This window comes from Sturnus vulgaris, chromosome 10 (genome assembly GCF_052056855.1).
Source record: "Sturnus vulgaris isolate bStuVul1 chromosome 10, bStuVul1.hap1, whole genome shotgun sequence".
In the NCBI taxonomy this organism is placed as follows: domain Eukaryota; kingdom Metazoa; phylum Chordata; class Aves; order Passeriformes; family Sturnidae; genus Sturnus; species Sturnus vulgaris.
Genome location: NC_142252.1, coordinates 24,019,428 through 24,044,855, shown reverse-complemented (window position 1 = coordinate 24,044,855; position 25,428 = coordinate 24,019,428). Strand labels below are relative to the sequence as shown.

The 25,428-nt window shown below is 43.7% G+C and overlaps 2 long non-coding RNA genes across 13 annotated transcripts; one reads left to right on the top strand and one right to left on the bottom strand.

Moving 5' to 3' along the window:
* Positions 1-147: 147 nt before the first annotated feature.
* LOC106859144 (uncharacterized) lies at positions 148-25,298 on the top strand. 11 transcript variants are annotated; one of them, XR_015805817.1, is made up of 7 exons: positions 148-3,899; positions 4,468-7,186; positions 8,584-9,073; positions 9,193-9,225; positions 12,092-12,168; positions 14,599-14,989; positions 24,170-25,298. It is a non-coding gene; the product is annotated as an uncharacterized LOC106859144 (long non-coding RNA). The 11 variants fall into 11 exon arrangements; XR_015805810.1 differs by lacking the exon at positions 14,599-14,989 and having other exon boundaries at positions 148-1,925; positions 3,776-3,899; positions 8,584-9,225; XR_015805815.1 differs by lacking the exon at positions 14,599-14,989 and having other exon boundaries at positions 4,468-4,905; positions 4,996-7,186; positions 8,584-9,225.
* LOC148222721 (uncharacterized) lies at positions 11,756-25,382 on the bottom strand. 2 transcript variants are annotated; one of them, XR_015805820.1, is made up of 3 exons: positions 25,228-25,382; positions 13,242-13,736; positions 11,756-11,893 (listed from the first exon to the last, which is right to left on the bottom strand). It is a non-coding gene; the product is annotated as an uncharacterized LOC148222721 (long non-coding RNA). The 2 variants fall into 2 exon arrangements; XR_015805819.1 differs by lacking the exon at positions 11,756-11,893 and having other exon boundaries at positions 12,937-13,736.
* Positions 25,383-25,428: the final 46 nt, after the last annotated feature.

Sequence of the window (25,428 nt, the reverse complement as noted above, 5' to 3'; positions counted from 1 at the left end):
CGCTGCCGTACAAATAGCGGGGCCCGGCCCGCTGCTCCCCCCGCCCTCCGCCCGCTGGCAGCGCCCGGCCCGGCCCGGCCCGGCGGCGACTCCCTTCCCTCAGCCCTCCCACCACACAGCCGCCATGGGCCGGGGGGGCTGAGGGGAACCGGGGGCTTGAAGATGCTGGGGAGACTTGAGAGGGATCCAGGTACTGAGAGGAGCCAGGAGGATTTGAGGGGTGTCAGGAACTGAGATGATCCAGGGGGATTTGAGGGGTGTCAGGATTTGAGGGGATCCAGGAGGATTTGAGGGGTGTCAGGAACTGAGAGGATCCAGGAGGATTTGAGGGGATCCAGGGGGATTTGAGGGGTGTCAGGAACTGAGAGGATCCAGGGGGATTTGAGGGGTGTCAGGATTTGAGGGGATCCAGGAGGATTTGAGGGGTGTCAGGAACTGAGGAGATTCAGGGGGATTTGAGGGGATCCAGGGGGATTTGAGGTGTGTCAGGAACTGAGGAGATCCAGGGGGATTTGAGGGGATCCAGGAGGATTTGAGGGGTGTCAGGAACTGAGGAGATTCAGGGGGATTTGAGGGGTGTCAGGACTTGAGGGGATCCAGAGGGATTTGAGGGGATCCACGAGGATTTCAGGGATGTCGGATCCAGGGGGATTTGAGGGGTGTCAGGAATTGAAGGGGGCCTGGGGCACTCGATGGGAACCAGGAGGATTTGAGGGATGCTGAGGACTCAGAGAGCAGCCAGGGGGGCTGCAGAGGGAGCAGGGGTTTTAAGGGGAACCAGGGGGAATTGAAGGGAGCAGAGGAGTTTGGGGGGACCAGGGGTTCTGGGGGGCTCAGAGGGATTTGAGGGGTGCCAGGAGGACTCAAGGGGGACCAGGAATTCTGAGAGGAAATGAAGGGGACTGGGGGTACTCGAGGAGGGCTGGGAGCCAGGGGGATTTGAATGATGCTGGAACTTGAGCAGGACCAGGAGTTCTGAGGGGAGCCAGGGACATGGAGGGTGACAGGATTTGTGTGAAGGGAGCCTGCAGCTCGAGGCAGACGTGTAATCCTGACACAGATCAGAGCAAACACAGGTAATGGTTGGAAAAACGCAGTTAGCTCCTTCTCAGCATTACCACAACTCAACACCTCCCAAAGCCCAGAGCCTCGCTCAGAGCATGACACACTCTGCCTGGGACACAGCTGAAATATTCCAAATATAATGCAGAAGAAGCATTCATCTCTGCAATAAATCTCACTTAGTGAAGACTTTGGAAGCAGTACAGTCATGTCTTGGTAACATGAAGAAAATCAAGAGAGAAAGCAGCCAGATTCCCTTAAAATGATTTCTGGGATACAAGTGGGCTTGTTGCCTTGCTCCTCCTGGAAGAATCTCTTTTGGAGAGACTGAATGTGGTAAAATGTAAAAGGTTGCAGCACTTCCTGTGTTAAAAAAGCTGATTTTTAATGACCTGCTCTATTACCATCTGAGCAGACAGGGGTTTGTATGTGCAGCTGGGAATCTGTTTTTGTGCTCTGCATGGGTATTGGGGCAGGTTTCTGGGCTGGGACCTCGGAGAAGTAAATCAAAACTAAATCAAAACTATGGTTAAGGACTCAAACTGTCTCCTGTGGAGCTTTAAGTCTCTTTTTATTACTGGAATGCTTTTTCACAGAACTGGAAATTGAGTATTTCTGAGGCATTCCTAAGTGAGGGAAAGAATTATTACAGTAAAGGTATAATATCATTCTTTATTACAGTTTTTTATACCACCCAGCTAATTTTCTGGAATTTGTTGATTTTCTTTTTTTTTTCCCTCCTGAAACAGATTCTGTAATTAACAGTTAAGTTTGTATTTCTACATTCACATTTCACACAGGCCAGGCTGGAGGGGGCTTGCAGCAACCTGGACTAGTGGAAGGTGTCCCTGCTTGGTGTCAAGGTCAGCTGGAGAATCATTTTTTTCCCTCAATGGGATACGTGCCACGTTTGTCTCCAATATTTTTCTGGAAGAAACCAACATTTATCCTCCCTGTGGTGGCAGCGCTGGTGTCCCTTTCAAACTGAATTCCGCAGGCTGATTGCCCTGGGCTCGTACTGGGGGGGTTTGGGCAGTGCCAGCTGTGCCCGGGTTTTTGGGCAGTGTTATCTGTGTCCTGCTGTCCCGGGTTTTTGGGCAGTGTTATCTGTGTCCTGCTGTCCCGGGTTTTTGGGCAGTGTTATCTGTGTCCTGCTGTCCCGGGTTTTTGGGCAGTGCCAGCTGTCCCGGGTTTTTGGGCAGTGTTATCTGTGCCCTGCTGTCCCGGGTTTTTGGGCAGTGTTATCTGTGCCCTGCTGTCCCGGGTTTTTGGGCAGTGTTATGTGTGTCCTGCTGTCCCTCCCTGCCCTTCCAGCCGCACCCTGGCTGTGGGATGAGCGCCGAGGGTCCCGTGGGAGCGCAGGAAGCGCAGATCCGTGGAAAGGCGGGCGAGGTGGAGCAGGGACGGGCTCACAGTGAGCGAACTTTGGTGCAGGATGTCGGGTGGGGTCGCTGGGAGGGAGCGGCTCCTCCTGCTCACGCTGCTCGGGGAAGGAGTGAAACCCACCACACTCACACCTTCCGTGCCTTGGATTCTGGGGGAGTTTCTTAAAAAAAGAGGTGAAAGCCTCTAAATGCGGCTCTGTGACAAAAAGGCGAGCCCTGAGGCGCTGCCCCCATCCCTGGCTTTGGATGCACTTCCTTTTCCCTCGCGTTCTCCTCCTTTTCCTGCTGTCCCTGTGTCCTTCCTCCCGAGGGGAGGCTGTGAGTAACCGAGAGTCAGCGTGACAAGGGCACTGAACCCCTGCGACAGAGCAGGGACAATCCCAGGGCAGTTCCCTACGCCTCTGCAGAGATCGCGCTGCTGGAATTTGCCGTTGATCTGAATTTACAAAACAATTTGATCTGGATAAAAAAAAAACAAAAGCTCAGATGCTGAACAGGTCCAGGTCAAGGTTGGGGGATGTTTGCAAATGTGCACAAGCACAAGGTTTTGTGCTTCCACAGCCTTTAGGTAAAGTGTTTATTTTAAGCTGTGAGAGTTTTGGACTTGAAAAGCTGCAAGTGCATCCTCCAAGAGCCGAGGTTGCTGTTTGGTGAGGGTGGAATGAAGCTCTGCAGTGTGCCAGAGCTGAACTGCCTGACCTGAAGGGATGCAGCCACTGCTGCAGTGAGTCCAGAGGAGGCACCAGGATGGAGCAGCTCTGCTGGGAGGAAAGGCTGGAAAATGGGGATTGCTCAGCCTGGAGAAGCTTTGGGATGATCTCATCTGAAGGGGCTACAAGAAGGATGGAGGGGGGGACTATTGACAAGGGATGGAGGGACAGGACAAAGGGAATGGATCCCACTGCCAGAGGGCAGGGCTGGATGGATGGATGGATGGATGGATGGATGGATGCATGGATGGGTTACTGGGAAGGAATTCCTGGCTGGGATGGAATTCCCAGAGCAGCTGTGGCTGCCCCTGGAGCCCTGGCAGTGCCCCAGGCCAGGTTGGACATTGGGGTTTGGAGCAGCCTGGGACAGTGGGAGCTGTCCCTGTCCATGGCAGGAGTGGGGCTGGATGGACTTTAAGGTCCTTTCCAACCCAAAGCATCCCATAATCCCATGATTCTGTATATTCTGGTTAGTTAGAATGGGGTGCAGGGAGGTTTGATCCTTTCCAGTATTTTTCCCTCTCATCCCACATAATTTCCTCCAGCCCCAAGAGCACAGAGCTGGTGTCAGGTCCATGCCAGAGCCTCTCTCCTCTCCCCTCCTCTGTTCCCCTTTAGGGACCAGGCCATTCTGGGAAGCTCCTCGTGTGCTTTGCACCACACTTGTGTCACAGCTGACTTGGAGCCTTTGGAACTGGAAACGAGCCCTGGTTCAGGCAGTGGCTCTAAAAAGCATTCTGAGGTTTGCATTTTCTTCTTTTTTCATACATCAAGTGCTTGTTTAGAGGCCAATTATTCCTAATTTGTTTCATATTTGGAGGCAATTTCTATATCCCCTGTATGCACCAGAGCTCACTGGCTCACAGTCATTCCCAGCTGACTGTAATTTAATACAGTGAATTTGGACAAAATTCACTTCATTTGGTTGTGCAACTTTCCCAGTTTTAACTTCACAATCTTGCTCTAATTAAGAACAAGTTCTTTTACTTGATTTTAACTGATCTGGGATTTATTCTCAATAATTAATCCCAAGAATTTATTTTTAATTAATCTCCAAATATTTTGCTGGATAAATCAAGAATGGGTCACCTTGTAATGCATTGCTGGGCTGACCTTACCTATAGGAATAAAATATGGGTATTGATTTAGATTGGCTCATTTTTTCCAGGAAAATTTGAGTTTGAAAGCTTCTGATTACTTTTAAATGATGGATAGGATTTTTGTTTTTAAGGAAATATTTGTATTTTGTGTCAGCAGCAGTTCTGTCACTCCAGGACCTTACAAATTGTTTCTCTCCATTTTTCTCGTAGCTCCTGTTCTCAAAGGTCTTAATGAGGTCACCCCAGCACTTGACTTTTAAGGGACAACATTTAAGTCAGCCAGGAAGCTCTGACTTGGCCTTCTGGCCAAAACCAAGCTCATTGATGCTGTTTCCATTATTTTGTGTATTTTTATGTTGGGTTTAAAATCTGTGCCAAGCTCCTTTACCATTGAAATGGCACCAGGAAGTGTCAGAGCTCTCCTAGCTGCAGTTCCCACTTCTCCAGTGAATTTTCCTGCAGCACTTCTGCTCCTGCTGCTTGGAGGCTCCTCCAGCCTGCAAAGTCACCTTTAATGCCCCATGTCATTGCATTTGGTGTTTTTACTGTATCAAATCAATTCTTTTGCAGTGTCAGGCATTCCCAGGCAGAAAAAAAAAACCCCTTGTGAACCCAGTGAAACAGAGAAACACAGAAACTCCCAAGCATGTGAGCATTCACAGGATCCTCTTTTATTGCACTTCCCCAAATGTTGTTTTGCAAGGAAATTGGAATAAATCTGCTATGATCTAATCGCAGGAAAGTGAAAGGACATGGATTATAAACAGGGAGTCAATCACTGCAGATGATCACCGTGATTCTGACGTTGGACAGAGACACTGAACGTTTGGCAAACTTCTTTTGGATCATTTCCTTTTCGTTCTGGAGCTGCTGTGGAACAGAGAAACCATTCCACACAAACAAATCCCTTCCATACCCGGTGAGATCCCAACACCCAGAGCCAGGAATAAACAAGGGCAGTAAATAATCCCTGTGAATTACCTGAAATCACCGTGCTGCCTTGAGAAACTCTACCAAATGCATGTGGGATCATGCTCGGGCCTGTTGAAAAACAAACAGTGATTAAAGCAGCCCTTTGGAGCTGAGCTGCTGAGGGCAATATTTGCTTTTTGGAATGCTTGATGGCTGTCACAGGAGAGCTCAGCTGGGATGTTTGGGTGTTGGACAGCTCTTGCAGCAGTTGTGCCTCTCCAGAGATGTTTGGGCAGATCCCTAAAAGATGGGAATGTGAAATGAAACCTCTGAGGCAAATCATGGATGTGAAGGCACAACCCCTCACCCCCACAAAACTTTAATTTGTTTGAGGCTAACATTTACTTACCTGATAGCAATAAAAATCCCCTTGTAATGGTGACTTCTTGACACTGATTCTGGAAAGATTCAGTGCATGTTCCTGGGAAATGAGGCTTGAAACAGCACAATAACTTGGGAGGTGTTTGGTTGCACAATGTTTGGAGAAGGCACAACATCAAATATTTGCACAGCAAGGGGGTGATGGCTCCCCACCTTGGAAAAAGGTGAGGACAGGAGAGGGTTTCTCACCAAAATTCCTCAGCATTGTCTCACAGCCACCCCTCTCTGCAAGGTGCCAGTGGCCCCTCAGAGGGGAAGCAATTTTCCATGTCCTGCTCCCTGGATCCCCCTCTCTGTCCCCTCCCTGTGCCCTTTTCCAGGAGCTGGGGATGCTGAGCTCTGAGGTTCCTTCCATCAAATCCCATGGGGACAGCTCTGCTCTGGGCACGCCTCAAAGGTGATCCCAACATCATTTATTTCATCATTTTTAACATCTCTTAGGCAAAACATAAAAATATTCTTCGTTGAGACCCTCCTGGAGTAGCTGGGGATTTTATTTAGAGTGGAAAACAGGTAGAATTTATTGTTAATTCTGTTCTATGAGGAATTTGTGTTGCAGGGAGATTAATTAACTTAAATGTGGCATTTTATTTTTCACATGAATTTTGTACTTGGATTTTTTTAAAGTTTTGCTCAGAGTTACCCACTTATAGCCTGTATTTATGTCAGTAGATACATAAATTACTCATGGAATTATTCACTGGACTCGATGATGTTGGAGATTTTTTTCCAGCCTTAATGATTCTGGGATTCTATTACCCAATTTTCAGCTCAGCCTGTAAAATGTGTGATGACAATTTGCAGGTTTTTAATTTTACTCCTCTGCAGGGTTTCCAGTAACCAGGTGATTGAAGCAGATTGAGCACCCTGACAGCAGGAAAGGCAGGTTGTTATTCAGGAACTCCTACAGTTATTTCTAAGAACAAATCAAAATCCACATTGTGTATTTCAAAGTTCATATTTGGTTCGTGTAGGCACCTTCTGGATCAATGAGGATTGCATTTTAATGTGAGTATTAGATGGAATTAAAACATCAGAGCAGCTATGTCCAGTTCTTTAGGTAATTCATGTACATAAAAATCTCTTTTCTACACTGATAAATGGCTTGGTTTCTGTCATCTCTCATTGGTCAGTGAATTATCTCACAATAATCTCATTTTCTTGGTTGTGATCAGCAAGAACTCCCCCTTTGTTCTTTTCTGCATCGCTGTATGTTCCCAGAACTTGTGAGAAAATGATCTTTTTTTCCCTGGCTTAGTCACGGTGTTTGGACAAGCGTGGCCTCGTTTCCTCCCGAACTGTATCAGCACTGTGTTCATTTCTCCGTGCAGGACAGGGCAGCCCAACCCGAACGTTCGGATTTAAAAAAAAAAAACAAAATCTGGTGAAACACCAACTTTTCCCAAGTTCGGTGTGGTGTTTATCCTGTGCCAGGGACAGCGCTGTGAGCTCAGCGTGCCTTTACATCCAGCCCAAAGGACCTGCAGCCATGTGGAACTCGAGGAGGAACCTGTGGAGAGCAGCAGAGGGGCACGGCCACCCCCACAGCTTGGATTCCACCTGGAGGGACCACAAGGTGGGAAAACTCCTCCACTTTCATCCCTGGGAAAGGACAGGGAGTTGTGGGATCTGGCACAGCTCCCCCAGCACATCAACAACCCCATCCCAGAGAGAGGCACCAGCATTCCCTGGGCTCCTGGAAAAAAATGGGTCAGAGGTGCTGGCATGGACACCAATGTCCAGGTTTTTTGAGGGGTTTTTAGGAGACACAGCAAATGAAAATGGGGAAGGTTTCATGTCTAAATGTCTATTTAATGGTTAAATGGTGGTTCTGGCTTGGAAAATGAGCCTTTGGTACCTTCAGATGTTCACAGAATCATGGAATTCCAGACTGGATGGGTTGGAATGGATCTTAAATCTCTCATTCCATGGGCAGGGACACTTTCCACTGTCCCAGGCTGCTCCAGCCTGGCCTGGGACACTTCCAGGGGTCCAGGGACAGCCACAGCTGCTCTGGGAATTCCATCCCATCCATCCCCACCCTCCCAGGGAGGGATTTGGGTTACAAAATTTGAGTTTGGCTTAGAATATAAAACCATGTCCAGGATGAGTTTGTTAATTTTTTTTTTTTCCAAAGAAAAAAATGCCTTCAGACTTGTGGAATTTTATTCTTCCAGGTATTGGTGTTATAGAATGTGCTGAACTATTTGTATGGATGAAATGAATGAAATTATCCCAGAGCAAATAATTTGCTGCCAGTTTCAAGCCTGGTGCTATCATTTTTTGTTAAGTATAGATCTTTTTAGATTGGTGATGTGGTCACAACACAGTGCCACATGTATATAAATTATAAATAAATGTGTATATATAGTGAGATAGGTGTAACACATGATTGAAGTGATTTTGTGGCTGAATCCTGGAATCCCTGGTATCATCCACCTTTCCCTCTGCAAGAATTTTTAATTGAGTATTTAATTGTCCAAACAAATACAGAAAGGGAAATTCTTCCATAAAGGAAAAAGGGAGAACTTTCCCTTTTTTTTCAGTGTAAGCCATTGCAGTTTCCCTGCAGAAAACTCCAACCTGTATTGACATTTTGGTTTCCTTTTCTTCCCTAATCCTGCCTGCCCTTGATCCCAGAGGAGAACAATGGCAGGAGAGTGAGTGCTGAGGGTATTTAAATCACAATGATGGGAAATGCTCCCATCACCACAGAGCTTTTCCTTCCCTGGGTAAATCCTCTGGCTGTGCTCCAGCCTCCATCCATGGGCCTGTTCCTGAGGGAATTATTAATATAAAAATCTCCTGTATTCCAGTGGGAGCCTGTTCCTGAGGGAATTGTTAATACAAAAATCTCCTGTATTCCAGTGGGAGCCTGTTCTGAGGGAATTGTTAATACAAAAATCTCCTGTATTCCAGTGGGAGCCTGTTCTGAGGGAATTGTTAACAATATAAAAATCTCCTGTATTGCAGTGGCAGCATTGGAAGGGCACCTGGACACCTCATCCAAGGCCCAGGATCCTCTTTCCTGAATTCTGAAGGTGCTGCTGGAGGAGTTACATTGGTTTGAACAGCTCAAGAGGTCAGAGATTTATTTTTAATTAATTATTTTTCCCAGCCTTCTTAAATCTAATGATCAACTTCCCCTTTTTATAGTGGTTGCAGGGTTTGAGAGGCAGCAGAGAAGATTTGATTTAGGTATAAATTGCCATTTTTTTAACAAGACTCTTAAAAGGGAGAGGAGTGGTATTAATATTTCACATTGTTGGGAGAGGAAAGGCCTGGCATTGCCAGGGCAAGAAGAGTCACAGCACCTGTGCTGATCTCACCCAGATCTTTGGCAGGAATGATGGAATTGCTCATCAGGAATGGAACAGAAAACAATTGTGACACAAAGCCAGAGCAGCCTGCCTCAGGAGGTGCCATCACTGCCATCACAGGAGGTTTCAGTGAGCTGGAGAAGGTGACAGAAATAGGTTTTGTGTTAAAAGAAATGTGAGGAGGTAGAAGATCAATTCCAAAAATCAAACCAAATTAATTCTTCCTTCTTTTCTTTTTGCTGTGTTTCCTTTCCAAATCAAGGAAGGGGCAGGAGTTTAGGAGAGTCTGGTTCAGGTGAGTCCTGCTGAAAAAGCAATGTGGGTTTCCCTGATCAATCTGTTTAATTAACTAAAAATGCAGAATTGAAGAAGTTGTTGGATATTTTTGCTTTTTTCTGCAGTTGGCTGCAGGAAACTTTCTCAGACTATTGGCTGAGGGTTGGGGGTGTCCAGCCTGGAGAAGAGAAAGATCTGGGGAGATTTGATTGAGGCCTTCCAAAACCTAAAGGGAGCCTGAAAGAGCTGGAGAGGGACCTTGGACAATGATCTGGAGTGCCAGGACAAGGGGGAATGGTTTACACTGAGCAGGAGAGATTTAGATGGGACATTGGGAAGGAATTCCTGGCTGGGATGGAATTCCCTGGAGCAGCCTGGGACAGTGGGAGCTGTCCCTGCCATGGCAGGGGTGACACTGGATGAGCTTTAAGGTCCTTCCATCCCAAACCATTCCATGATTCCAACCCGGAGAGAAGCTGGTTATGGAGCCAGCAGTGTCTGGGGGGGCTAAAGCACCTTCCCAGCTGGTGATCAGAACAGAATTTCACACATTTTATCCCTGTCTTTGCTGAGAGGTGATGGGAACAACAAGCAGGAGCATCCCCAAGCCCTGCCAGTGGGACATTTGGGGAGTGACACTTTTATAACCATCATTGGCTTTGTGGTTTACCCTGACACAACAGAACCAACAATAAATTGTCCCTTCAGGGCCAGCATTTAGTGCCAGCTCAGAGAAATGCAGCATGGCTGTGGCAGGTATTAAACACCCTGAATAAATCCTGCAGGAGGATCCCAGGGTGACAATGCCCGCTTGCCAAATCTGTTTGCAGAGTGCACAAAGCAACGAGGAAAACATTGCAACAGCACAAAGGTTTCCTTACAGAGCCAGCCCAGGCTGCTGCCTCAGCAAAGCTCTTTGCTGGTGCTTTTCTGCCAGCCCCAAACTGGGATTGAGCCAGGCACAGGGACTGGGATGCTGTGGCTGTAGGATAAACCCCCAGGGAGCCAGTTGTGCTGTTTGGAACCCGTTTATTTTTCCTTATTTCTGTGTGGGGAGCAGTGATTCATCCAGTCCTGTGGGATGTGAGTTTTTGTTCCCATTTCCTGGAAGCACTCAGGGTTAGGGGAAGGTTTCTGGACAACATCCACAGCCACTATCAGGCATTTTCAGAGGTGGAACACCCTGAAAATCCCAGCCCTTCAGCTTTGTAGGGAAATCACTTTTCCTTTGGGGCAGGCAGGGTGTGAGGCTGACTCTGGGAAATATTCCCAGGGAAGAAAGGCTGGGAATGTGCTGACAGCAGCACTGCTCTTTCAGGTGTCAGTGTAAGAAGCTTATAAAAAGCTCCATTTTTGCTGGGTGAGCAGAAAGTGCAGGAGAATGGGCTGGGAATGTGTGGAGTAGAAGCTGAAATGATGTTGGGACAGCTCGGGCTGGAGGCAGGAATGCTCAGCAGGGAAGGAACAGGCGGCCTTAAAAGGAAAACTTCAACATGTGAATTCTAGGCAAAAAAAAAAATACACAAAGCTGATGAATTATGACCAATTTGTGGTGTGACTTTGGAAAAGAAGGGTTTGGGCTCCTGAGGATGCAGATTTGCCCCTGACTATGAGAGCTGTGACCTGAGTTGTGGTGGTGGTGCCACCCCAGCCCCCCCAGAGCAGGGCTCTGTGCCACCCTTATCTCCAGTGCATCTGCTGGCCCTGATTGCCTGAAACAATCAGGTTTGGAGGAGTTATAAAAGCCCTCCTCAGCTGTTTCTCCTCTTTTGGTGGGGATGTAAAGCCAGAGAAGCCAAGCAAAGCACACAGGGCTTGGACAGAGCTGGGGCTGCATTCCCCAAGGAATGGGGAGTGCTCCCAGCAGGCTCCTCGTGAATTGGATCCAGGGAATTCAGCTGGAGATGCTGGAGCCAAGGCCTGCCCCAAAGCTCTTATTGTTGGAGTGGAACATAAGAAGTGTGAGTTCATGGTCTGCCAGCAGGCTCAAACAAGGAAGCAAACACTCCAGCTGCAGGATGGGATGTTCTGCCTTGGCATGGCTCTCCAAAGCAGGATTTTTATCTGTTCCCTTTCCTGAGCTCAGTTTTCTGTCCCCATTTTCCAGTCCCTATCACTTTCCAGAGCCATGCCCTTGGCACTTGTTGTCAGATGTCAAATATTTGAATTTGGAGCTGTGTTTTCTATGAGTGCTTTGTGGTTGTGGATCTCAAATTTCCAGGGGAAAAAAAAAAAAAAAAAAACAAAAACACCAACAAAATTGTATTTGCCTTCCAGATAAGAGAAAACAAGAAAACCTCATTTATTTTCTCTTCTAATCTGACTTCATCTCCTGGTTTCCATGTGGTGGAAACCCCATCCCTGGAAGTGTTTAAAAATCCTGAAGATGTGGTTTAGTGCTGGCTTAACAGCTGGACTGATGCTCCTGGAGGTCTTTTCCAACTTTAGGGATTCTGGGATGATTCTAAAAGGACAAAGAACTTGTGGTTCAGAAGAGTTTCAGCTCCTCTGAGTGTAACCACAGGAGATGTCCATGGCCAGGTCAGTGTGCTGGCATTTCCTTCCCCATCCAAGGAGAAATTGGTTTCTATTGGTGCAGTTAGAGACATTTCAATATTAATATCATCAGGAATGTTGTTCCCAGTGGAAGCAGGGAGAGGTAAAATCCAGAACTCTGGGATCCATTCCTGGTGGTAAGGGGTGGATGGAATTCAGGATTTGCCCACATGGAAGAGATAAATACAGAAATAAACCAAGTTGTGAGGGAAAGGTTCTCCAAGCACAGCACAATTCCCACTAAAACCACCTGAGAACTTGCTTTACTCATTTCCTTCTGCTGCAGCCAGGTTATTTTTACAGAATTCTGACATTTTCCTCCTTTTCAGGGAACATGTGGAGCCCAGGCCCAGCTCTGACTCACGTGGTGAAAGCACAGCACCATTTTTCCTTTTGTGGGAAGAAGGTGAGTCTGATAAAATGACAAATTTTTCCAAGCCAAGGAAGCTGGAATGACCTTTCCTTGAAACCCTGGGCTAGGAATAATTCCTTTGACATTTCCTGAGTGAGGATGAGCTGGCTCTGGTGCCAGGAAAGGTGAGGGGAATGTTTCAGTTACTCACCTGTAGGACTTGTGTTTATTCACTTGTCATTTATGGGGAACAACGTGAACCCACCCATTTCCTTCTCTCAGGTCATTAATAATATTGAGGAAATTGTTTGCACTTGGAAACCACCAGGTGGGGAGGTCAGGGATATAAAATTGCAAAGAATTGTAATCTGAAACTGTGAAATCAAGTCTTGAGAAAGATTTCCTTCTAAAGGAAACAATGTATTTTCAGAATTAGATCACAAGTGATTTTTTTTTTTTTTTTTTGCTGTGCAGAATAATTTCTCATTCACTCTTTGAGGGAAATAAAACAGAAAATTGCATTTCATTTCCCTCTCCAGCCCCTTAATCGAACAAATACTTAGACAGAATTTCTTGTCCTCTAATTTGAATTATCAGTTTGTGAAATTATTTTTTCCTCCCCTCTCCAGCTTGTTTCCAATTCTTTGCCTGTAAGGAAATGATTTTGCTCCCCCTTTCCCACCCTTTTCTCTTTTCCTTGAAATTAGAGCTCTTTGTAATTTTTTTTACAATGGTATCACTTTTTTGGGTTATGCAGCAAAGCCTCCTACTCTGAGATCAAGCTGGATATGTGGAGATGACTCAGGATTACTGCAATAATTGTGATGTTTCATTTTTGGCTTTATTTTAAATTATCTCAACCCAATAAGAATATTAAACATAACTTTGTCAACTGCAGGGATCGAATTTAATTGAATTTCCTCAGATCCAAGGTTGAATTTCCTCAGATCCAAGGCAGAGCTGGTGAGAAGGAATTCCACAGAGGGGAGGAATTAATTTGAAAATGAGGGATCAGGTGTATCAGCAAAGGAATTCAAGCTCAGGGAACAACGGGACCACTGAATCATTGTTTGCTTGGAAAGTTCTCCAGGCTGCAACAGAGACAAGGGAAAAAAAATCCACCCCACCTTAGCCAGGTCTTGGAAAGTCTCCAGCAAAGTTCAGCCACTCCAGGGCAGAGGAAATGCCTGAGGAGGAGTTGCTGGATGTGCAGAAAATCTCAGGGCAGGAGCCTGACAGGAGAACTTTGGCAGCTGAGAGGGACCAGCAGGAGCAGATCCTGCAGGGTCTGCCAGGCTGGGAGCAGCCCTGGATTTGGGAACTCCCAAATCCCCAACATTTCTGTTCACGGGGATGCCAAGGGGACACTGCAGCCCTGCCAGGGAATCAGAGGGCAGCAGTTCCCTCTCCCAGCCCTTTGTGTGTGTCCAGCACTCCCATCTGCAGGGAATGAGGAGCCCTGGGGACAAGGAGCTCTCCTTGGCCCTCGGCCACAGGAGGGACACACAGCCCTTGTCCAGGGTGGGAACTTCCTTCAATTCCTTCACTGGGTGACTCCAACCTGCAGCATTTGATTCAGGATCAAAGTTTCCTCAGCTGTGAAATCCTTCATGTGCATCCCGCTGGAAGAAACAGCAGAGTTTTAAGGAGTTGAAATGTTTTGAGAGTGCATCTTTTCAAACATGAACCTGCAAATGCTTTGCTGCTGCTGTTGTTCAGTATTTCCACCAAACAACCTGGGGATTTTTAAAACTTAGCACTGGTAAGATCCACCAGGAATTTGTGTATCCCGAGGAAAACAGGCACAAAGGGAAAGTTGTGCATGGAGCCAAGTTCAAGTGTTACCTAGAAATTCAATTATAATCCCCACAGCTCAAAGCTGTGAATTCCCAGAATCCCAGACTGCTTTGGGTGGGAAGGAACCTTAAATTCATCTCACACCACACCTTCCACTGGACCAGGCTGCTCCAACGTGGCCTGGAAAATCAAAAAAAGAACAATATTGAAGAGTGCAGGACAAGGAGCCATAAACCCACCCTGCTCGTGTTTGTGTGACTCAGCAGGGGCTGGAGCTGTTTTGCTTTGGCACAGGATCCCTCCCAGCCACAGCAGCTTCCTCAGGCCAGGGTCTCTGCCCTCTAACACATTTATGGGGCACAAAAGCTCCCTCAGCCTCTTCTTCTCAGCATTTTGAAGAAATCAGACTTGTCTTGGGATGGTGAACAAACACCCAGTGACATCTGAGTGAGGCACAGAGGTTTGTAATCACCCACTCCTCAGCACATGGAGGGATTCAAAACTCTATGACAGATCCTTCAGCCACGAGATTTCTCCTTCAGAAAATGGATAATGGGGTAAGGATGATGGGGTCAGTTTAATCATGTGAAATACACTGAGATCATGTGAGTAATTTAATAATGTGAAATACATTGAGATCATGTGAATAATTGAATCACATGGAATACAGCTCTTGCTTTGTTGCAGTGTTGAAGCATCTTCCCAAAGCCAGCAAGAACTGTGAGGAGCTGATCCCTGAACCTCCTCCCTGTTTCCTGGGAGAATTTCCTGTCCTGAGTGCTCCCTGCTTGACCAGGCCACTGCAGGGAGGGGAGGCCACAGCCACAAGGATTTCATGGCCCCTGTAAAAAGCTGCACACTCCTGCATTTGCTGTTAAATATTTGGGATCACTTCAAATGCTCTGATTCATGGGGAGGCAGCAAGTGCATCTGTAATAAACATTCTAAAGGCTGAGTTTAAGAGCAATGCACTGAATTTATTTGGGATATAAAAACTCCCCTGAAATGCATGTGGGAATCAGCCCGGGCTGGACTCACAGGAACATCACAGTCAAGGTGGAAGTGACTGAGGAAAAAGGTAAATATTGGGAATTAGCCAATGGAAAACTGCCTTTTCCTCCTGTTAAATATTCTGGATACGTGGCTGTCATTTCTTATTCTCTGATAAAGACTCTGGTGTTACACAGAATAAGATAAACACAACCCCACGCTCGATTTAGCTTTGCTTTCTAAAATTTTCTGGTTTATCTGTGGATAGAAATTGTCTCCCTGGAATTAGGAAACTCGAGGTGGATCTGCAAGGTCAATTATCTTTGAGCTCCCTCAAGTGGCAATGAAACCTTGGAGGTTGGCACTGGAATCCCTGAGTTTGTCACTGGAATAATTTAGTTTTTTAAAAAAACCCTGGGGTCTGGCACTGAAATCCTTGAGTTTTTCACTGGAATAATTTAGTTTTTTTTAAAAAACCCTGGAGTCTGGCACTGAAATCCTTGAGTTTGTCACTGGAATAGTTTAGTTTTTTTAAAAAAAACCCTGGGGTTTGTCACAGGAATCGTTTAGTTTTTTACAAAACTCCTCGAGTTTGTCACTGAAATCTTTGAGTTTGTCACTGAAATCTCTGTCACTGGAATCCTCAACTTTGTCACAGAAACCCTCGAGCTTTTTACAAAACCCCTTTGTTATGAATGATGTTCTATTTTTCCCAATTTATCAAGCAACAAGATTAAATTTAATAGTAAGTTTTTAATAGTAACAAAATGAATACAATCAAAGTATTGGAGATGACAATTAAAGTATTGGAGATGAAACAATCAAAGTGCATATATTTAAGAATATACAAAATTTGGCAGTAAATAATTTAGTATAATTGAGGTTCGTATAAAGCATAAGCAAAACCGACCGGGGAGGGGCCCCCCTCCGACCGGGGATACGGGGAGTGGCTCGCCATTCCTCACGTATCAAAGCATCCAGGCTAACAACCCCACTTATATACTGTAGGCTACAGAAGTTTCTAGAAAGCTCCTCCTAGTTTCTATTCCTAAAATTTACGTAACTATACTGCACGGCGCATGCTCTACTAATGGGTTGGGGGTCTCTTATCCTTTTAAGGGTCTTATTTCCGGTGAAGGCCCATCATCACCTTCAGTGACCGAGGTGTGACCTGCAGGTAGCGCAGGCGCCCTGTGTGACTGAGCAGATGTTTTCCATAACATGATTTTAATTAAGTCTCATGCTTGTGATCATTCCATTTTTGACAGCTTCAAGGTTGAAGCTGTATTTCTAGATGCCGCTTATCAGACCTTCGTCCTTCGACTATTCTTATCTGATTTTCTTCTAACCTCCTTCTTTGACTCCCAACCTCTGTAAGATGTCTTTTATCCTGTCTCACCCATCTCCCCCTTCTCACTCTGTAACAATTGTCTTCTATTGATCTAAATACAATTTTGTTAATATAGTTACAACTTAATTAGCACGAATCACATTTATCACAATTCCCCCATTTCTCTTTTTGATTATATTGATTCGTGCTCTAAAAAGTTGCTACTTGGTATCGTCTATGTTTCTTTATACTAGCTTCTAATTTTTCTAACATTTTTCATGTGGCATTCAGCTTTTCACACTTTTTTTCAAATTTGGTTAACATTTCTCATGCCAGGGTATTCTCTTTGCATTCAGTCACTATTTTCTCGATTTTTCTCCTTCGAGTGCAAGTGGATTGTGCTTTCAGTACCATCAAGGAATTTATTTTTCCTTTTGTTGTTAATTCTGGATCTATAGGTATGGCTGTAAGTTGCATTCCTTGAATTACTGAGTGTATTAGTCTGATTAGACATGGTATCATGCAAGGCAGAAACAATAGACCTAAAACAGAACACAATAGCATGAATCCTAATTTTTTCCACCACACACCCTCAAAAAGATTATTCCATCAGTCAGCTTTCAGGATAGAATTCCATTTTTGAACTGGTACATGTGCCACTTTTTCGCCAGCAAGTTTGGTGATGGCTTCCCCGTGGTCATCCATTTCCACACAACACTCAGATTCATTAAACCTCCCACAAACTTCTCTTTCTTCTGCCAACAGATAGTCTAGGGCAATTCTGTTTTGATATACAAATGCTCGCATTTGTGAATGCTGTTTGGCCAACAACTTTAAGGCGTCCGCTGTGTGGTTTGAGACGACTTCCACTACGGCCTGGAGCCTTATCAACCGGTTTAATAGGTAAATTGGAGTTCTATATCCCTAAGACCCATCCTGAGCCCAAGTAGCAGGTTCATAGTATGCTATAATTCTTTCTGCAGGCCATTCTTCATCTTTCCATTTTTGGTTTCCTTCCGCCATCGGAAAGTCGAGATTTAATTATCTTTTTTTTTTTTCTTTCTAAGGTTTCATAAATTGGTGTTCCTAGTACATTGCCCTTAGACCTTGGTATGACAAAGAAGGAGGGTCGTATAATCCCTAAGGTACAAGTTCCCTCCCATTTTCGGGGTAGTTCACTATGCTCGTTGCCCACAAATCCAATATATTCCATCAGGGGCTTTCCATCTTTCTTTTGTATTTTCTGGTTGTTCCCAATAAGATTTCAAGTCTTTTATGGATTGGTAGGGGTTAGCTCCAGAACTGTTATGCCAGCACAAATTAGTTTGATTATTCCACTCGCAATTCATTTCTTTTGCTATTCCCCAATATCCAGTAGGACTCTTGGGTCGCCAGGTCTTTGTGTTATTGTCTGAATTTACTACTAAAGTAGATAGGCAAGGAGTATATCCTACCACTTCAGTGTATTTTCTCCCTTCCCGAGTTATACAAACTGTTCCAATGACTTGATGACTCAGGACCCAGCCTTCAGGCCATTTTAGGGTCTTAGAAATTTGTGTATGATTCCATTTTAAAAATTGTTCTGGAGCCAAACCCTCACCTCTCCATGGCCATCTTTCAGCCATCCTAAGTCCTCCACAAACAAAACATTTAGATAACCCTAATTCGGTGGCAATTTCTTGCATCAGATCTACAAACAAATTTTTGTTTGAAGTTGGCAAATCCCAGTCGCTATAGTGCTGTTTTAATTGTTTATACAGCTCATCCAGTTCTTCTAACTCTTTCTTTTTGATTATTTCCCTATCCTTCATTGTTTCTTTTTGTTTTCCAATTAGTTTTTTCTTTGACCCTTTTCCTTTTTCATCCTTTTCAAAACACAAAAAATGTTCGTATCTAGGACCGAGTTGATTATCATTAGGGTAAGGAGCTCGTCCCCTGAATCCCAAATTTTTTCTTACCCAATACAATTTTGAACTTTTTACACAAATTTCTAAGAAGCTGTTATGATCATAACAAGCTGCACTAATATATGGGTGTGCCACAAATACTGATTCCATCTTATTCTTGACCCACATGGATTGATTGCATTTGTCACAGGGATCAGGAAGGGTTCGTGTCTTTATTTCTGCTTCTTGAGTGGTTTGTCGTCTTGTAATTTGTTCCTGCATGGCTTGTTCTTTTCCATTCCATGCAGTCTTACGGTTCTGGCCAGCTGCTAGGGGTATTATTGTAAGCACCATGAAAAGAATCCTCAGGAATTTTAACTTTCTACCTGTCTCAAGGCCCCTTGGGTTGCAGCCAAGGGCCGAGATGTCCATCTTCTCGGTAGCAAAGTTTTCATCCTGGGATTTCTTTTTCTTTGGTACCCTTGGCCTCATAAGGTTCGCACGATCTATTTTAACTTTTTCTGTTCCAAAGATGGCACAAAATATTTATAGTTCTGCAGCACTGCCTTATCTCTTTCCCTAGATTGATTAGCTAATAATTTTTTTTTTTTTCCCCAATTTAGTAAAGCTCCGGAGATATGCCAACCACAACAAAATTACACTATTTCAATTAAATAATTCTTCTTTTTGGTTTTCTAAAGCTTCTTTTCCACCAATAGATATACTCGCGATGCCAATTTGCTGGTGAGACGTATTTACTACGTGGCACATAGACTTTTTCTCCACAGCAATTGCCAGTTATGATACTCTGATTTATAATATTTTGGATTGCTTGTTCTTTAGCCTGCACAAAAGTTAATATGGCAAGGAGTAGTTGGTCCTGATTCTCTATTAGTTGTATTGCGGCATAAAAGGTCCCGTTTTCATGTCTTAATGGTTTCCCATAGAAGTCACTAAAAAATCTTTCTGTTGTTAGCTGATCATGCATACGCCCTGAACAACTGAAACAAAGCAATTGTCTCTCTTTTTCTTTTGCCCTAGTTACTCTCCACCATGAATTAAAAACAGCAAGTGCAAAGAATACAAATCCATGGGCGGCATTCTAAGCCATGAGTACGACATTGCCAATGTTCTAATTGTTTTTGGGCCTCCTCAATAATAGGTGTTACCAGTCTCTTTCTCTTGAGTGGTAGTTCTTCAAATAAATCAGTTAATGTTGACTGTTGGAGGCTTTTGGAGAAATTTTTCAATCCTCCTGGGCTGTTTTCATTGATCAACTAGGTGTCTGATTCTTTCTCATCAGCGCTGTTCTGCCTTCAGGTTCAATGAGGTTGCAGCAGGCAGTTAATTCAGGATGTCCAGACTTTGATAATGCACCTTTTAAAACAACTTTAAACTGGTATTTCAAACAGCAGTAAAATAATATTTTTTTCACTGCACATACAAAAATCACATTCTCCCTTGGTCCCAAAGTACAGTGGTTCTATGCTAACTCTATATGGACTGTAGTTTTTGGCACCCAGTACTCTCCTTAGTTTCATTTGATTTATTACATTTTTTTTTTGAGTAATTTGTTTTTTAATAAAATTTTACAAAATGGTCACAAAGTGCTCTCGTGCCCCAGTGAATCCCCCCATGTGAGCTGTCTGGGATCTGCTGGGCCAAAAGTCCTGGCACCGCTCTTTTACTATTGGGCAGAAAAATTCATCCTTTTTTCAGGGTTACCCCCAGCTTTTTCACAGCTTTCACTTCTGCCAAGGAAAAGCATGTTGCCCCACCCTGTGCTTTTGCTTCCTGAAAAGCCACACTCACACTGCCGTTTTTTCCTAGGGCTCCCCCCTGCTTTATTATCAGCCAAATTGTTTCTTTTTATTTTATGATGCTTGTATCTTTAAATAGTCTGTTCAGTTGGTGTTGAATATTGAATTCTGCAGCTTTAAGACTGATTCCAGGAGTGAAAGAGGAGAGAAAAAGTGCAGAATTAGTTATCAGAAACTACACTGACTCCCCCGCATTCCTGCTCACAGACCTAGTTGTCTGCAGTGGACAGCGGGAGAGAACTCTCTTTTGCTTTTTGGTTAGGTTTTTTTTTTTTTTTTTTTTCTTAACCAATTAAAGTAAAAAATTCCCTGGAGTGTGTTTTTCTTCTTTTTTTTTTTCTTGAATTATTTAATTTTGCTCTGGACTGAAAACCCAAGAAAGCACTGGAAGCTCACACCGTAGCCCACCTAGCCTGGCCTGGGCCAAGGCATTTCCCAGTACTGAAGGAACTGATACCAGACTAAGTAAGTTAAGCTGCAACTTACAAAAAAACCTTCTTTTGAATCTGTCATCTTTTTGAAACAATAAGAAGTTTTGTTGTTTAATATTGTTCATTTTTATACTGAAAAGTGTTTTGCCTGTTAAATAAATAGTTATTTTTTCCACTTCTCTCTGAGGAAATATTTTTTTTTTCTTTAACTAATTAAAAAAAGATTGCTTAAATTTGTTTCTCAGAAAAATTCTATTCAAAAGTTTCTTTCTAAACTTACCTTAAACTAAAACAAAGTCCTTGTGTCTACTAAAAATATGATTTCTTCATTTTGAGAATCTACTTTCAGCTTTATCAAGGGGTCTTCTGGTATTTTGGTTCATATTAAATAAATGAGCCCCTGACCCCTCCTTAGTTTTCTTGAATTAATATTTTTTTTTTTTTTTTTAATGACAATAGAAACAAATGTGTCCTGTACCCCTAGAAACAGGAAAAAAAATTTTGTAAATGTTCTTTTTTGTGACAAGAAAAGCACATAGGTCTTGTGTCCTCAGAAGCAGGACCTGATTTTTCTTTCTTATTTTTATTCTTTCCTGATAAATTCTTTGTGTTTGTGGCTGCTTGTATTTCTTGGATTGCTGTCATTAGAATCCTGGCTTTAATTTTCTTTTCCTCATCTCTACGAACATACGCTTATTGTGCTTTTTTTAACAACTCCTGAAGCTCCTATCCTGCTAATTTTTCAATTTTTCTAACTTTTTCCTGATGTTCCCCCCCTAAGACTTAGCTACAAATTGTGTTTTCAAAAGGACCTGCCCTGCTGGTGTATCGGGGTCTATGCTTGAGTATAACTGCAAATCCAAATTTTTTTTTTAGTCTCTTTAACCATTCTGCCAGGCATTCATCTTTCTCTTGGTGCTCACTCAGAGATTTCCCTATATTTTGTCCTCTGGGCATTGCTTCCTGAATACCTTGGATAATCATTTACCTGAAATCTCTCATATTTTGCCTATGTTCTACCTCCTGATTATTACAATTTGGATCTGCCATAGGCCATTTCTGATCTCTTTGGTTTGGCTTCTAATGATCTCTATTCTAAGCCTGTATTCCTGACTATCTAATCATTTCTCTCTTCCACTGTAAACAAGATTTCTAAAATAGACTGCAATTCCACTCAGGTGTAAATATTCAGTCCTAATAACTGATCTAGTTTCTTTGCTACCTCAATATGATCTTCTGGCATCCTGCCCATCTCTTTCTTAAATTTCTTAAAGTTCCTAGTATTCAGGGGAACACTCATGTAACCAATAGGTCCCTGTCCTGGGGCCAGATTTGCCATTGGAACCTCTCTAAGAGGGTATAATCTATCTTCCCTTCCTGCTTCCTCACCCTCTTTGTCACTTTCTTCCTCTTGTTCCCTTCTGCCTCTAGTTCTGTGTGCTACTGGCTCGTCTTGAATAAGGGGTGCATCGGGGACCAAGGGCTGAACAGGCTGGACAGGCTGTCTGTATGGGGGTGGGAGGTGATTTAACGATTCCCATGGCTTTAGCCAGTCCCTTCTTGCTGCCCGTCCGTTAGTTTGCAAAGGGTATAACGAATAACCTTCTTTTTCTTGCCTTTGAACTATAAATTTACCCCCCACACACTTTTTGGAAGCCACAAAGCAGCATATTCACTTTTTTTCTTAATTAAAACGTTGTTTTGAACTCATATATAGATTTAAAACCTGACAAATCTAATCTTCAAATGATTTAAACTCTGGCCAGTACAAATTATTTGCACAAATCTTTTCTTTTCTCCACTCAAACATACAGTACTGTATAATTTTCTGCTTACTTTTTCTCTTTGGGATTCCCTTATACTTTAGTATTGTAACACTATCCTCAGGGGGCTGTCCTGAGGAATCTCGCTCCCCCTTCTGGGAAACCCCCTCTCGGTTCCCAGGCACACCGGGTTCTCGTGAACTATTCTCATAATTCACAACCCCTGGGTCAGAGATTTTACTTTTCCTCTGACCCATCTCTGGCGGCAACATTTCCCTTGCTCTCTCTCATTCGTTCTGCAGTTCAACTCCTTCGCTTAATATACCAATCTCACTTCTTTTCCAAACACTTGTTTCCTACCTAATTCCTTCTTTTCCTTTTATTCTCTCCCCAACCTCACTTTCTGGCCATTCTCCACAATCCTTTCTTAATCACGTACTGAAACTTCCATCTATTATCCTCCCAACAGATAGTTGAACCTGGTTCATTTACTCCCTTCTTAAATCACTTCTTCCGAGCATCAGCTCCCTTCTCAAAGACTTTTCTCGTGAGTTCTCAGGCTGGGACTTTCCCTCCCAGTCCCTCCCGGGGTATTCACTCGCTCTCCCCTTTCAGACATTCCTCACTCACACACAAGCACACAGCCGCCCCCTTTACCCAACCCCATGGTACTCACACAGCCCATTTTCGCACAGGGTTCTTGTGCACAAGACGTTTTACGGGCACCTTTCCCCTTCTGCCGGCGTTCTCACGGGAGCCTTCTTCTTCTGGCGCACCTCCTTGTAGCTAGCTTCTTTTGCTTATGCTTTATTTTAATTTGGAACTCCTTTTCCAAGAGAGCCTGGTCTAGCCTTGGGACCACCTTAACAATTGGTGGGGAGCTCCTTCCCAAAACTAGCCGCTCTTCACTTGGACTGGAGTTCCCGGGTTTCGGCACCAAATTGTTATGAATGATGTTCTATTTTTCCCAATTTATCAAGCAACAAGATTAAATTTAATAGTAAGTTTTTAATAGTAACAAAATGAATACAATCAAAGTATTGGAGATGACAATTAAAGTATTGGAGATGAAACAATCAAAGTGCATATATTTAAGAATATACAAAATTTGGCAGTAAATAATTTAGTATAATTGAGGTTCGTATAAAGCATAAGCAAAACCGACCGGGGAGGGGCCCCCCCTCCGACCGGGGATACGGGGAGTGGCTCGCCATTCCTCACGTATCAAAGCATCCAGGCTAACAACCCCACTTATATACTGTAGGCTACAGAAGTTTCTAGAAAGCTCCTCCTAGTTTCTATTCCTAAAATTTACGTAACTATACTGCACGGCGCATGCTCTACTAATGGGTTGGGGGTCTCTTATCCTTTTAAGGGTCTTATTTCCGGTGAAGGCCCATCATCACCTTCAGTGACCGAGGTGTGACCTGCAGGTAGCGCAGGCGCCCTGTGTGACTGAGCAGATGTTTTCCATAACATGATTTTAATTAAGTCTCATGCTTGTGATCATTCCATTTTTGACAGCTTCAAGGTTGAAGCTGTATTTCTAGATGCCGCTTATCAGACCTTCGTCCTTCGACTATTCTTATCTGATTTTCTTCTAACCTCCTTCTTTGACTCCCAACCTCTGTAAGATGTCTTTTATCCTGTCTCACCCATCTCCCCCTTCTCACTCTGTAACAATTGTCTTCTATTGATCTAAATACAATTTTGTTAATATAGTTACAACTTAATTAGCACGAATCACATTTATCACACCCTTGATTTTGTCACTTGAAACCCTTGAGTTTTTTACAAAAACACTGGATTTTGTCACTGAAATTCTCAACTTTTTTACAAAACCACTGGATTTTGTCACGGAAACCCTTCAGTTTGTCACTGAATCTCTCCCATTTGTTGCACAACCGCTTTTCCAGCGAAGCCGTGTAACCTGAGCCGTGTTTTTCACGGCAGCTGTAGGAAACGGAGATGCTCAGATTTCAGATTTTAGTTTCAGTTTAAATCCGATTCCTTTAGTAACACCATTGTCTTTTGGCAGGTCACTGAAAATACACGGATCAAGTGAAACGAAGCGTTTTATGTGCAAGGCTTTGGAGCTGATTCACGACATGATACCTGCACGTTTTGAAAAGTTGTTTTGATTTTCTTCTCTGGTTCCTTATCGAGTTCATGACAGAGTAACTGGAAAGTGAAATGTGGTAAAACTCAGCCCTTTGCTTTCTACAGCTTGAAAAGGTAAATCAATCCTTTGGCTTAAATCACAAGTGGTTTTTCCTCGTTAAGGGCACACTTTATTCAAAAATAGTATTTTTTAATCAGAAAGCAATGGACGTGCACACAGGATTCAGGTCATTTTTGATGCAAGAAGATGAAATTTGATGGAAGACTGGAGCTTTTCACAGTAAAAAAAGTCGCTTTTTCAAGGGTTTGTATAATGTGGCAAGAAGCTTTTGGAGCAAACAGCTCAAGAAAAATTACGAGAGGAGGAAGAGAAGAGAAACCTTGGAGTGTTTGAAGGAGCTACAGGGGAGCTGGAGAGGAGCTGTTCATCAGGAATGGGACCTTCATGCATTATTCAAAATCACCCCCCTCCAACCTCTAAATCAACATTTTTACTTTTTAATATTTTTTTTTCCTTGTGCTCCCTCTTGTCGGTGCACTCTCTGATAACAGAGATCAATAAATCCTTTCCCTGTCTTCATCCAGATAGGATAATCCAAAAATGTGAAGAATTTCCTGATTATCTTTTTACCATTCTTTGAGTTAATTACATGAACAAAACATTTTTACATCACAATGTTATAGTCCAAAAGAAAATATATTTACCACACTACTATTTCTAAGTTTTATTAATAGCAGAGCTAAAAGAAACGATATTAATTTTCCAACATTATACATATAGCATTCATTTAAATATTTACAAAAAGCCAATAATAGAACATGCACTTATAACACCTGGATGCTTACTGAGGGCTGGTTGTAGCCTGGCACTCAAACTTCATTTACGCTTACATTTACATTTACATTTACATTTGCACTTGCACTTACATTAGCATTTACACTTATATTTGCATTTACACTTCCATTTACACTTACATTTTCACTTATACTTGCATTTACAACACTTCCATTTACACGTACGCTTCTATTTCCATTTTTTATATTTATTTCACGTTCCCATTACCCAGGGCCCCCTCGCAGGCCCCGGACCTCAGCCCGGGCGCTGCCATGGCAACGGGTCACGTGCTGGGCGTGGCGCCACGTGATTGGCTGGTCGCGTGGTTGACTGGTCACGTG